A 14706-nucleotide genomic window follows, 5' to 3' on the forward strand; every position below is an offset into this window, starting at 1 on the left:
TGCTTTATCTCATGATGTAATCAAATGCATATGAAGAAAAAGTGTAATTCTATCCAAACAAAGAATTCAAGCACTCTCTCCTTTCAACACACAAGAGGCGATATACCACCAAACAACGTTTGTCAGGGGTTAAAATATGTAGGGAAAGATGTTACCTAATGGATAAAAGAATGCTTACCAAGCAAAAAGACCTACAAGGAGCAAATGAATTGCACAAGGTTAATTGGGATGTATTTAAAGGTGAAGAAGATGGAGAGATATATTTAAAGCTCAAAGATGTGTTTCTGCAGTCTTGCTTCGAGTGGTCTTTGCATGCATTTGCGCAATAAGGATGTCTCTTTTTTATTTTGTAGATAGTTCAAGTTTGATGCAAGTGGTTTTTGTGAGTGTTGAGTTCAGGTTTTCTATTTATTTATTTTATTTATTTATTTATTTATTATTTATTTTTATAACCACTATGTCTTGGTGGTCCTATGTATAATGTACTAGGTTTGGCCTTTTTGTGGCTCTTAGATTTGCATATCTTATTATCTATCAAAAAAAAAAAAAAAAGGCAATTAAAGAGAGAGGAGATTGATGGATGTGATAGAACAATTTGAGTTCTAGTTAAAGCAGCCACAAGAAATTTTAAAAAAATCATTTTCTTGTTTGCTTTTCTTTTTTTCTTTGTTTTCATCTCTTTCTTGATCTCTTTCCTTCTGTCAGAAACAACAATTTATATGCATAGCATGTTGGCTGTCTCTGACTCTCTGTGTTCAGGGGAGAATTTGTTCACAAACTTAGACAAGCACCTCCCCTCTTAGCCAACTCATCAACTCTCTAGGTAGTCAACCAAGCTTTCCAAGGCAACCCATGCTTCTAGAATGGTCAACAAATCGGTGAATTTAGAAAGCATATCTCAATACTCCCTCCTATCCAGAAGAGATTTCTAATTCAGAGCAAGTACACCACTTTCAAAGTTGGGGTGAGGATAAGATTTTTTTTCCCCTCAATGTGCAAATCAATACTGGGTGGCTTATATGAAAACGTCCTAACAGGCCTATTTTTGTGTTTCCTAAGCAATTTCCTAGACCAATTTGCAATGGAGTACCATCAAAGTGGATCTTAGGCTATCAATAGGAGAAGAGGGGATGGGGACGAATTTCTCAAAGACCTCATAATTGTCCTCCTCCTATGAGAATGGCATATTGCCCACCAGTACACAAAATAAATCCGATGGAAGTAGGTAGAAAATTATTTAGGAAGAACCACTCAGATTATGCAGTATGGTAATGTACATCAATAAGTTGGGTAATCAGCTATAAAGTTGTAATTTCCATAATGTTATAATGATCTTCTACAGAGTATCTGAAAATAAGTTGATGCTGAAACTTGTCATATTTTCATATGCCTTTCAAAGATGGATCCCTTTAGTTAGTCAATAATTGATACTGGTTAATTTCAAGTATGCTTAACTGTTATTCCTAATTCTTTGTGATGAATCAATCCTCACTGGTGAAATGATTATGTATCTGAAGTTTGAGATAACAACACATTAGCATCAATAAATTCTTGGATGTATGATGGAGTTGTGAGTTTTCACAATGGCCTACTACTTCATCTATTATATAATGGTTTTTCTTTCCCTTGGTTAAATGTTTGTGTGATTATTTTTGGCTTATTGGTTGGTCAATCAAATATTGAACCCTTTTAAGTTGGTTCCTACATCTAAAACTAAATTGTTCATGAAGTTTCTGATTGCCTCATCCTGTCTTTTCCATTTATGCATGTAGGTACAATGAATTTGATCAACCTGTCTGTAGGGTCTGTGATGTCATTTTGAAATCTGAATCCCTATGGGATGCACACCAAGCTTCTCGTAAACATCATGAGGTGATGCTTACTGTCCTAGTTATGTTATGAATAAAGCTATTGACAAATTGCATTCAGAGGTTCTATAGCATGTACAATCACACACGACACAAAAGATTATTGTAATTTCATTCCTTTATGATAGATAAATTCTAAAATAAGAATGCAGTGAAATCATGTATGAAGATATCTACAGATTGTCACACTCAAGAGTCAATACAGTAGAAGAAAAACATTTGTCTTTGTATTTACAGATTAACATGTACATCACAATGCAATGAATATTGTCTATAAAATAAAAAAAAAGATATAATGAACACATGTATTTGTGTTATCTATTTATACATGCTATTGATTATTTGCATGTCAAAATCAGGTTGTTTGATTTTAAAAGATTCTATATGGATTCAAAAGATGTATGTGCGAGGGTCTTATCTTTGCTACTGAAGCTATACTTTTAATATGCTTTGTTTTTTTTTTTTTTTGAAATTTTATGCACGTTTCCTCTTATATATTACTTTTATGTTTATTATCTATACATAATTAACAATTCATGATGATATCATCGATCATTATTTTCCTGTGTTTCATATTGTATCCTAAGTGGAAATATCATTGAAATCCTTCTATACTTGTGTAAAAAATAAACAGCTGTCATGCATAGATTATCGCATAGTGTATAATTATAATTTTGTTTTTAAACAAAACAAACAAAATAGGGTCTGCAACCCTACTCAGCAGCTGCTTAGTTGACAGTTCCAATCTGGCTCTATGCACCTAAAGATTATTTTGTACTTAAAAGGAACTATTTAAAAAAAAACACAAAAAGAAGAAAATATTTTTAATCTGTTGTTGGATGAAACAAGGTGAATGAGCCCTATCAAGGTATAAGGTTTTTTTTTTTTTTTTTTTTTTGGGTTTTTGTTTATTTATTTATTTATTTTATCATAAACAATAATTCGTTGATAAGGATTTGAAAGTACATGTGAAGGATGAGCATTCCTTCCTGAAAATAAAAATTTTGATTAAACATAAACAAATGGATGATTTCCCCAAAATGCAAAACGAGACCTCAATATATTGCCAAAAGAAACCATAGAAAGGAAAGACTATTCTCTATGGGCTGAAGCTTTGCTCTAAGCTTAACTATTTTGACTTTTATGATTCACACACCAAATTCTAACTGAGCTAGAGTCCCCTTGAAAGCTGTAGTTGTTGGGCCTCAAAAAGAGGAATAGTGATAAATTAGGTTCCATATAGATTTTGTAGTTCTCCACTTATCCTAAAAAATCTTTACATTTCTTTTCTTCCAATTTGCCAAAATTTTTTGCCTCTAGAATAAAGTGCTCCTCAAACCTCTAAAGGATATCGTCATCATGTCACCTATGCTCCTAGGAGGAATCCTATTAAGTCTTAAAAGCTTGTTCCATAGCCCTAAAGTCCTAGGGCAGTGTAAAAAGAGCCTGTGCCATACCCTATGCCTTGCAGTGTATAAGTTGTGGGCTTATAGTTAGCAATTTGATGTTTTTTCTTAGAAAAAAACTGAATGCCACAATTATGGAGCTTCTTCAACCCATAGGAATTTTCTTTTATCTTTGTCAAGCTTCTTCAACCCTTTTTCTTTTGAAACCCGCCCCTTCTTTTGAGCCCCACAGCAATGCTGGCAAGATTGCACATTCAGATTCTTCATCAAACCCTTTATAAAAAAAAATAAAAATAATGAAAGAGAAAATGGCAAATGATCTACATCTTTTTGATCTGATGTCTCGCAAAGTGTAAAGAACCCATACCTGGAGAAAAGAAAAGACAGCAAAACCAGCCCCAAAAAGGCTGTAAACAAGTCACCTATTTGCAAAGAACTCGTGACTTGCATCTTTTGTGCAACTCCTAATGCACCTAAGTCACGTACAATGTAAAAAATGCAGTCTAGAGTGCTTACAAGGTATAATGCATGAAAATAGGATAAATAAAAGTGAACTAAAACTTTATTAAATAAATAATCAAAATCCACATGTTTATTACACCATGTCATGCTTTTAAGGGCTCTATCCTAACAATTGAGTCACTCTTTCTTTATCTACATTTCAAAATTCTTTCTTTTAGGAATCCTTCCTTGGATAGAGTTTTTTCCCTTTGTTTTTCTCAAACTTGATTAACTTCTTAAAACTTTCTTGTGATGGGTACAAGGTCCTCATCTTCTTCACTAGCTTTTTCTTCTTCATCATCAATGGTGGAGGCTTTAAGAGCAATATTTTTCTTCTTCTAATCTTTCACTTCTTGATGACTCTTCATGAGTCATCAAGGATCCAATCAATTCCTCCAAAGGAAGTTTTGTAAGGTCCTTAGCTTATTGGATAGTCATAACTTTGGCTTCTCATTTCTTACAAAGAAATCTTAGAATCTTCATGACCTCCTCTAATTCCTTGTAAACCTTTCCCAAAGCTTGGAATCCATTAATGATGTCAGCAAACATCTCAACAATAGATTTATTATCTTTTGTAGAAATAACTCATAATTAAGCACAAGAATATTGATTTTAGAGTCTTTAACTTGATTTGTCTCTTCATAAGTTATTTCTAAAAATCTCCAAATATCATAAGTGGATTCACATTGGCAAACGTAGTTATATTTATTTCTATCAATTGTACAATGTAAACATTAATAGATATCTTTAGCATTTAAATGAACTTTTCTTTTGTTAAACTCATCCCACTTTTAGCTAGGTTTAGGTATAACAACTTCATTCTCAATTTGGTTTAGAATATGGGGACCATTTTGGATGAAAAAGATCATAATCAATGGATTTAAAAATAATGTCGTCCTAGTTTCCCAATAGAAGTAATTGATTCCCAAAAAGAACAAATATATATTAATCGAAAACCCTTCCATATAAGATGAGTTGGAAGAATTAGCTATTTTCTCTTAGACAACTAAGTAAAAAACAAAAGGTCTAGCTTTGATACCAATTGTGAAAAAAAACTATTTTGATTTAGATAATCATTCAAGAGTGGGGCGAATTAGGTATTGAAACTATTTTAAAAAATAATCAACTTAAGCAAGTTATGTAAAGGATAAGAATGAATAGAGAGTAATATTAAGAAATTAAGGGAATAATATTGCAAACTCTTTTATAATGGTTTGGGAAGCTGCCTATATCCACTCTCCTCAAGCTGCATAGGGTGAAGGTTACACTTAGATTCCAAGGTTCCAATAGACCTTTACAAACTCTTCAAGTAAAATGCCTACTTGAATACTTCTCTCACAATATTAAATTTTGAAGCTGTATCCGTATAGAGGCCAAGGTGTTTTATGTGTCAGGCTTTTGTTAATATACTGCACTGGAAGCTTAAGTGAAAGCTCTTGAGTCATTTAATGTTGGGCTCTAAGGTTTATATTTGATATATCTCATAGGATAGTTCTCATTTTAGTTACTATTGGCCAGGTGAAATTTCCAATACACAGCTGCTATTTTATGGTTCCTAGGTGTAAACTAGTAACGCTTTCAACTTTCTTGTGACTTATGGAATGCTGAGTAGATTGATGCAAATTTGAGTGCATGCAAGAAACTAAAGTTTTTTGTACATGGAATAGTATAATCTGTTCAAAAAGGGAAAAAAAAATACTGCAGTAATTTTGAATGTATGATATGAATGCAAGGAGATTATAATAATTTCTCCCTGTTCAATTGTCTAACTCGCCCTGCTTTGTGCTTAATCTTTGAACTTTTGACAAGATTTTGCAAAGATTTTAGACAGCATCTACAAAATTCCACTTTCTCATTGAAAATATGAGCCACAATTTTATATGAATTGGTTTACATCCTTTCAATTGTTATTATTATTATTTTTATGTTTTGATTTACCATGAGTTAATGAAGTGCTTATACCACTACAGGCAATTAAAAATGTCAAAGCCAATGCTGCTGGACTAACTCGGGCTAACAATGCAAAACCTGAGTCCTCAACTGTACTGTCTAATGCTACATCTGAACCCTCTATGAATTTGCAGAAGGCTCAGCTATCATCTGGGCTTCCTGCAGATTTTTTTGATAATCATGTGACAAAGAAGCAAAAATCTGGTAAGAAAAAAACTGACATCCAACTTAAGCTTTTCTTCATCAGTTCAATTCTAGGCTATGGCAATAACTACCTTAGGCTTGTACTTGTTCTGCAGCATTTTCTATTGTTAAAAACTAAAGTAATTACTTTAGGTTTACAAATGTAAGGAAGTACCCAATTTTGAATTCAAAGTTTGACTGAAATTGAGAAGCAACCTATTACCGATTCTGAGCATATATTCTAGAGTCCCACCTACCTGATGCCCAATAAGCCGGAAGAGTTGCTAAGTCCTTGTTTCTAGTTGTCCACATACTTCATGCAAATCCCCTATCATATTCTTCTTTCTTAGTTTCTTGGGGCATCTCTATGTCTGGAGATTCATTGCAGAGAAATTCCTTGATTACTCTTCTTTTGTTTCTAGACACCAATCCTTTGCGTTCTGACTGATGATCTTCATTCAAATATTTTGACAATCAATGAGCACCCTTACAACTCCTGTTAAGCCTCAATCCTGGTGATCCTCCGGATTCAATTTAGTAGGTTTGTACGTCCTGCTTAAAGTACACCTTACACTTGAACCTTATTGTAGGGACCCCTCCTCCTGAGAACACGTGCCACGCACCTCATGGTGACACCTGGCACGCATACCATCCGGATCACCCCCATCCGGATACACGTGACGCGCCTCTCATATCCGGACCGCCTCAAGGAAGTTCAAACGACACTTATAAACATAAGACATTCGGACGACTTCCACCTCATATCCGGACCGCCTCAAGGAAGTTCAAACGACACTTGTAAGCATAGAACATCCGGACGGCTTCCACAAATACATCCGGATGACCAGCATAAACCATCCGAATATAATTGTCCGGGTCATTAACTGAAGTAAGCAAGTCTTACACGTTACCACAACAGCCTGCCATGACCCACGTTCCGCCACCTGCAGAGTGAAGGGACAAGATGAAGTGACAACAAGTCACTTCCCACGATCATTTCACATGATCACCTACCACGATCTCTGACAGCCGCATCACCTACCACGATCTCTATCAAATTGCCCGTAGGGTGATGATGGCCCTGCCACCACCTAGTGTCATCATGACAACACAAAATATCTCCCCACCATTAAAGAAGAACAAAAGCTTCTGATACTATATATATCAACCTTCACACAAAGAGGAAGGTAAGCTTGCGATACCTAGTAAAAGGCCAATTGATTTATCTCTCTCTCTAACCATGGCTGACAAAACCATCGGAGGGTGTGTCCAGACACCCCGTCCGGACGTCTTTTGCAGGTGGAACGACTGAATCAAGAACCTATATTGGTTGAGATCGTGCGTCCATCCATTTGGCAACTACGTGGATCACCAGGAACGCGAGGCCTCAACATTGGCGCCGTCTGTGGGAAAACTTTTTTATTCGATTCAGTCACTAGCAAAGATGGCCACACCTTCCCGAAGCCGTTCATCCGGTAGGCGAGAGGAAGATAATTCTGAATGGCGCCAAGCCATCGAAAGGAGACAGTTGGCAAGCGAACGACAACTGAAAGTTCTCCTCCAGGAAACAGAAAGATTAAGAGAAGAAAACGTGGTACTACGCATCCAGGCTTCAACTTCAGGGCCTCCTCGTTGTCAGCGTTCAAGAGGCCAAGTAGCAAATTCAAGGCCAGAACCAGAATCAATATATCCTGGGACAACAGGACTTATCCCAAAAGCATGCAACGTGAGGCCACACGAGCCACACACTCCCATGCCTCGGGCTCTTCGTGAGGAAAGCTCGGACTCTACTCATTTTTCAGCAAAAAGACAACACGACAGAAGATCTCAGTTGTCAAATTCAATGCGCGCAAGACTAGGCCCACAAGAGCCTGGGAGACCAAGGCCTCTAGTAGCCACAACCGGGGCAACGCGCCCCGATCCTATGATCAGCCCCGTGGTGCAGAACGTGCTCCCGCACCGTGATCCCAAGGTCACCCCCATGGTACAGAACGTTCGCCCGCACCTAGCGGTACAACAAGCTAGGAGAAACCTCCCAAACGAGCCACCCATTGGTTCCATCAGCAAAAGGCTAGATGACATGCTCTCCACGCCTTTTTGCTCTCACATCATTCATTACGAGCCCCCAAGGGGATTCCTCGTACCAAAATTTTCCACATACGACGGGACCAACGATCCCTTCAATCATATCATGCATTATCGACAGCTCATGACGCTCGATATTGGCAACGACGCACTGCTGTGTAAAGTATTTCCCGCCAGCCTACAAGGGTAGGCCCTATCATGGTTTCATCGCCTACCGCCCAACTCTATTGGCAATTTCAGGGACCTGTCCAAAGCTTTCGTAGGGCAATACTTGTGCTCCGCTCGACACAAGCAGAACATCAACACTCTGCAAAACATAAAAATGCAAGATAATGAATCCTTAAGGGTGCTTGTGAAGCGATTTGGTCAGGCCGTACTCCAGGTAGAGGCCTGCAGCATGGATGTTGTCCTACAGATCTTCAAGCAAAGCATCTGTCCAGGCACCCCATTTTTTGAATCATTAGCCAAAAAGCCTCCTACAACGATGGATGATTTGTTCCGACGTGCCAACAAATATTCAATGCTCGAAGATGACGTGCGTGCAGCCAGCCAGCAAGTTTTGGTTGTCGGACGACCATCTAGAGGTGACGCGGAAAGAAATGCTAAACCTCCGGACCGACCAAGGCCGTCCGATCGAAGGCAGGAGGGACCAAGTAGCCCGGATAGGCCGCCCCTCACGCCTCTTTCCATATCATATGAAAAACTTCTCCCTATGATCCAAGGTTTGTCCGACTTTAGGTGGCCTAGACCCCAAGGAACGGACCCATCCACAAGGGATTATAGCAAAAGATGTGCCTTCCACAAGGAACATGGTCACACAACAGAAACATGCAGAAGCCTCCAGTATCTGGTCGAGAGGCTCATCAAAGCAGGACATCTAAAGCAATACCTCCGCTCAGATGCTGAAGGAAAAGCCACTTCCCAACATCACCACCCTGGAGCCCCCAAGGCCCCGGTCGCCCCCAAGGCCGTTATAAACTATATTAACGGAGGCCCATCTGACGAGAAATATGACTCTAGGCGAAAAAGGCAGAAGTTGTTGCGCGCCGCATCAATACGCGAACGCATCAACTCCATCCGGCCTGGACTAACCGAAAGGGGGCCCTTGCCCCATAGATGGGACAATCGTTTTCCCACCAGTGGATCCCACCCGGACGCTGCAGCCACATCGCGACGCCCTCATCCTGTCCCTAGAGATATGAGACTTCGATGTGAGACGCATCTTGGTTGACCTAGGCAGCTCGGCTGATCTTGTACAAGCATCGGTCGTTAGCCGCATGGGACACAGTCTCGCAGGCCTCGAAAACCCTGGACGAATCCTATCCGGATTCAACGGATCGTCAACTACATCCTTGGGAGACATTATACTGCCAGTCCAAGCTGGCCCAGTCACTCTCAACGTACAATTCTCAATGGTTCAGGAGTTGTCATCCTTCAATGTCATCTTAGGGCGCACATGGCTACACTACATGAAAGTCATCCCTTCTACATATCATCAAATGGTGAGTTTCCTCACCAACGAAGGACAAATTGACCTATACGGCAGCCAGTTAGCCGGTCGCCAATGCTACCAGATAGCGCGAGAAGCAGGAACCAGCCAGGAGGATGCACCCCTCCCTGAGCCTAGCCATTCATGTGACCAATAGCAATTATTGGGTCCGGTGGAGAAAGATCCTCCGGCAGCAGATCCCTTACAAACAATCCAAATTTTGGAGGAGAATACTCACCTTACAAACATCAGCTCCTCATGACACCAGAAGAGACCCAGAGCATGCAAAACGCCCTTAGACGAAACCACGACATCTTCGCATGGGCACATGCTGATATGAAGGGAATTCATCCCTCTATTACATCTCACAGGCTTAACGTCTTTCCAACTGCCAGACCCGTCCGGCAGAAAATCAGGCGCTTTCACCCGGATAGACAAAAAGTCATCCGGAACGAGATTGACAAATTGTTAGAAGCCGGATTCATCAGAGAAGTTGATTATCCGGATTGGTTAGCCAACGTAGTGGTGGTACCCAAAAAAGAAGGAAAATGGCGGGTTTGCGTAGATTACACCAACCTCAATAATGCATGCCCAAAAGACAGTTTCCCTTTGCAACGAATAGATCAAATTGTGGACTCCACTGCCGGGCAAGGGATGCTCTCTTTCTTGGATGCCTTCTCCGGATATCACCAGATTCCCATGTCCCCGGCTGACGAGGAAAAAACAGCATTCATAACGCCATTCGGCCTCTATTGCTACAAAGTCATGCCATTCGAACTCAAAAACGCTGGCGCCACTTATCAGAGACTGATGACAAAGATCTTCAAACCTCTGATAGGCCACACAGTAGAAGTATATATTGATGATATCGTGGTTAAAAGAAAAACCCGAGAGGAGCATGTTCTTCATCTACAAGAAGTTTTTTACCTTCTGAGGAAGTATGGCATGAAGCTGAATCCTTCCAAATGCGCCTTTGGCGTAAGTGCTGGCAAATTTATGGGCTTTATGGTTAGCCAAAGAGGGATAGAGGTTAGCCCAGATCAAGTCAAGGCAGTTATGGAAACACCTCCCCCCAGGAGCAAGAAGGAATTACAGCGCCTCACGGGCAAACTCGTCGCACTAGGGCGTTTCATAGCTCGCTTCACTGATGAATTGTGAACCTTCTTCTTGGCAATAAGAAAAGCTGGAAAGGGTGGATGGACGGACAACTGTCAAAACGCTTTTGAAAAGATTAAACACTGTCTCATGCAGCCACCCATCCTGAGCAACCCCATCCCGAAAGAAAAATTATACATGTATCTGGCTGTATCAGAGTGGGCAATCAGTGCTGTTCTATTCCGCTGTCCCTCACCTAAGGAGCAAAAACCTATCTACTACGTCAGCAGAGCATTGGCGGATGTAGAAACCAGGTATTCAAAAATGGAGCTGACAGCCTTAGCCCTTCGTAGCGTTGCCCAAAAGCTCCGCCCCTATTTCCAAGCCCACCCGGTGGTCATGCTGACCGATCAACCCCTTCGCAATATTTTGCACAAGCCAGACTTAACCGGAAGAATGCTGCGATGGGCTATCGAATTAAGTGAGTTTGGAATCGAATTCCAACCCAAATTGTCCATGAAAGGCCAAGTAATGGTTGACTTCGTGCTAGAATATGCCCGAAGGCCTAACCAACACCAGGAATCAAATGAAAAAGAATGGTGGACTTTGCGAGTGGATGGAGCCTCACGATCATTAGGGTCCGGAGTCGGGCTTCTGCTACAGTCCCTAACCGGGGAACACCTGGAGCAATCCATCCGGCTGGGATTCCCTGCCTCCAACAATGAAGCAGAATATGAGGCCATCTTATCCGGATTAGACCTCGCTCTGGCCCTGTCCGCCACCAAGCTCCGGGTCTATAGCAATTCGCAACTTGTTGTAAGACACGTCCAGAAGGAATACGAGGCCAAAGATGCGTGCATGGCACGATATTTGACAAAAGTAAAGGACACCTTACAACGATTCACCGAGTGGACAATTGAAAAAATCAAAAGAACCGAAAATAGACGTGTCGACGCCTTGGCAGGCATTGCTACCTCCCTCTCCATCAAAGAAGCCATATTGTTGCCTATACATGTACAAACCAACTCTTCTGTCACAGAAACCTCCACTTGCAACACCATTGAGGCAAAGCAAGCAGACGACCAAGAATGGACGAACAACATTACAGAATACCTCCGGACAGGCACTTTGCCCGGAGATCCCAAAGAGGCACACAAGGTCCGGATGCAAGCTGCCCGTTTCACCATAATCGGGGGGCACTTGTACAAGCGATCCTTCATAGGACCCTACCTTCGGTGCCTAAGTCAATCAGAGGCCCAATACGTCTTAGCTGAGTTGCATAAGGGAATATGCGGAAATCATTCAGGAGGACGATCTCTGGCACATAGAGCCCATTCACAAGGATATTATTGGCCCACGATGAAGAAGGATGCGGCAGCACATGTCAAAAAATGTGATAAATGTCAAAGGCATGCTCCCATTCCACATATGCCATCAGAAACATTGAAACCAGTATCAAGCCCATGGCCCTTCGCACAGTGGGGCATGGACATAGTGGGACCCCTCCCAGCCGCACCTGCCCAAAAGAAATTTCTGCTCGTCGCTACGGATTACTTCAGTAAGTGGGTAGAAGTTGAAGCGTATGCTAGCATCAAAGACAAAGATGTCACCAAGTTCGTATGGAAAAACATCGTCTGCCATTTTGGAATTCCACACACCATTATAGCCGACAATGGTCCACAGTTTGATAGCATTGCATTCTGGAATTTCTGTTCGGAACTGAACATCTGGAATTCATACTCTACACCGCGTTATCCTCAAAGTAACGGGCAAGCAGAAGCCACAAACAAAACTCTGATCACCACCTTAAAGAAAAGGCTCGAACAAGCCAAAGGAAAGTGGGTAGAAGAGTTGCCCGTCGTTCTGTGGGCCTATCGAACCACACTCGGACGGCCAACAGGAAACACTCCCTTCGCCCTCGCATACGGAATGGATGCAGTCATTCCTATCGAAATTGGGTTACCCACTATCCGGACTGAGGCAGCGGAACAGGGTGATGCAAGCATGGAGTTAGGAAGAAACTTGGATTGGGCAGATGAAGTAAGAGAAAGCGCAGCCATCCAGCTGGAAGACTATCAACAAAGAGCATCCGCTCATTACAATCGCAAGGTACGACCTAGAAGCTTCAAAAATGGTACGCTGGTACTTAGAAAAGTTTTTGAAAATACAGCTGACACAGGGGCAGGTAAATTCCAAGCCAACTGGGAAGGACCCTATGTAGTATCTAAGTCAAGTGAAAATGGAGCTTATCATCTACAAAAGCTAGACAGAATTCCATTACTCAGACCATGGAATGTTTCGAATTTAAAGCAATATTATCAATAAAAGAAAGAGACAAATACAAATGTCAAAAAATGTATGTTTTATTGATATTTGTAAAGTGTGTACAAGGAGGTCTTCGGACTACAAAAGTTACAGAGACAAGATAGCAGCAAAGATTACAAAAGAAAAAAACTATCAGGGAGCGGGCTTGTCAAGTAGCTTCTTCTCTTCACCCGGAGGAATTGAAAGGACATCCCGTTTAATGCCATTCTTCTTCATACAGCAGCGATAGCCGAAGAAGAACATATCATCCACTTGCTTTTGGTAGTCCGCTTCAAGCTCCTCCCACTCTGCAGCAAACTCACCCTCTAGCTCTTCTTTTTGCACTGATAAGCGCAGCTGCAAATCTTCCCTCTGCTTCTTTTCAATAGAAATCTCCGTCCGGAATTGCCTCACCTCCCCCCTCAGAAGAGCCATCTCATCCTCCGCCTCATGCAAGCGGGCATCCGTCGACTCCTCCCGACTCTTTGCCTCAGCCAACTCTGCCTGGAGAGCCGCATTGTCCTCCCGAGCGATGGATAAACTAGCTTCAGCTTCTTCCAGTCTCAAGCGCAGTTGATTTTCACTATCTTTGCGCTGAGAAGCAAAAGCCTTCATGTAATCAGCAGTCCGCAGCAAGTCAGTGAATAGATCATGTTGCTGGACCATGCCGCGCAGACCGCTCACCAGCTACAAACAAAACACACAAACAAGAGAAGCAGAGTTACAAACCATACCATAAACACATCAATATGACAAAAGACAATCAAGAAATATACTATACCGTTTCCACCACTTCGAACATCTTTGTTGAAGGCATGGCAGTGGTCGAGCCGGGTGGAATCTGTTTTAGCTTCTCTTCTAACTCCGCGTAGCTAAAAGAGCCAGCGGAGATGCAAGCCGCATCATCAACAAGATCCCCCCCTGATGAGGTGTTAGAGAGTAAATCCTCCTCCGGATCCAGAGCCCCCTCATTTGCAGTCGGATGGGTCTCGTCGAGCATACCCTCATCCGGGGCCACCATCGGGACGGCTGGGGTCTCAGTTGTCGTCTCCGTCTCGCTCCCATCCTGATGGTCATCCTGGACGGAGGAGCAGCTGACTTCGAGGGTTTCTTGGAAGCGATCTTGCAGCCGCCCGATGAGGCCAGACTTTAGGTTCCGCGCCGAACTCGGCCTCCTTGAAGTTGGCCCCTTCACCGGAGGAATGGCAGGAAGGCTTGGCCCGACTGATGGCAGACTCTGGTTTTCTGCCCCCGTCTCCTCCATAGGTGTCGCCATGAGAGGCGACACATCCGCGCAAACAGCCTCGACCGCGCCCGCATCTGGATGGGGAGAGCCGGGTGTATTTATTGACGCAACTTCCTCGGCCAAAATAGCCAAACGGGCAGCCGCTGACAAGGAGGGCCCCGAATGGTTTAGACCCGCGACGTGTCCGGGGCCACTTGAGATAGAGGGAGGAAGAGGATTTTCGGGCTCCTTTATTATTACCTCCACCTCATAGGTAATAGGAGGGATTACAAACTCCTTTGGCGGAGTGGGAATTTTCACTGCCTTCCCCTTCTCAGTAACCTTCCCCTTCTTGGTCACCTTCCCCTTCTTCTTCGCTGGAGCGCCAGTCGGAGAAGGTGCGGAACTTTTACCACCCGGTGTCTTCCGCAAGAGCCCTTCTTTTATTTTATCCTCCCAATCAGTAAGACAGGCTTTGCGTGTCTGGGCATCTACCTCCTGCACCACCGCGTAGAAAGGCAAATCTTGAAGGACAAAATGCTCCCCGGCTACAACTTCTTCAGGCAGCCGCCTGGGGAGTATGTTCATCACATACGGATG

The 14706-nt window shown here is 42.2% G+C and overlaps 1 long non-coding RNA gene across 1 annotated transcript; it reads left to right on the forward strand.

Moving 5' to 3' along the window:
* The first annotated feature begins 1609 nt into the window (after positions 1 to 1609).
* Positions 1610 to 5909, forward strand: LOC104880399 (uncharacterized). Its single transcript, XR_009466654.1, has 2 exons — positions 1610 to 1872; positions 5746 to 5909. It is a non-coding gene; the product is annotated as an uncharacterized LOC104880399 (long non-coding RNA).
* The last annotated feature ends 8797 nt before the right edge of the window (positions 5910 to 14706 follow it).

The sequence above is a fragment of the Vitis vinifera genome, chromosome 9, assembly GCF_030704535.1.
Source record: "Vitis vinifera cultivar Pinot Noir 40024 chromosome 9, ASM3070453v1".
Classification (NCBI taxonomy): Eukaryota; Viridiplantae; Streptophyta; class Magnoliopsida; order Vitales; family Vitaceae; genus Vitis; species Vitis vinifera.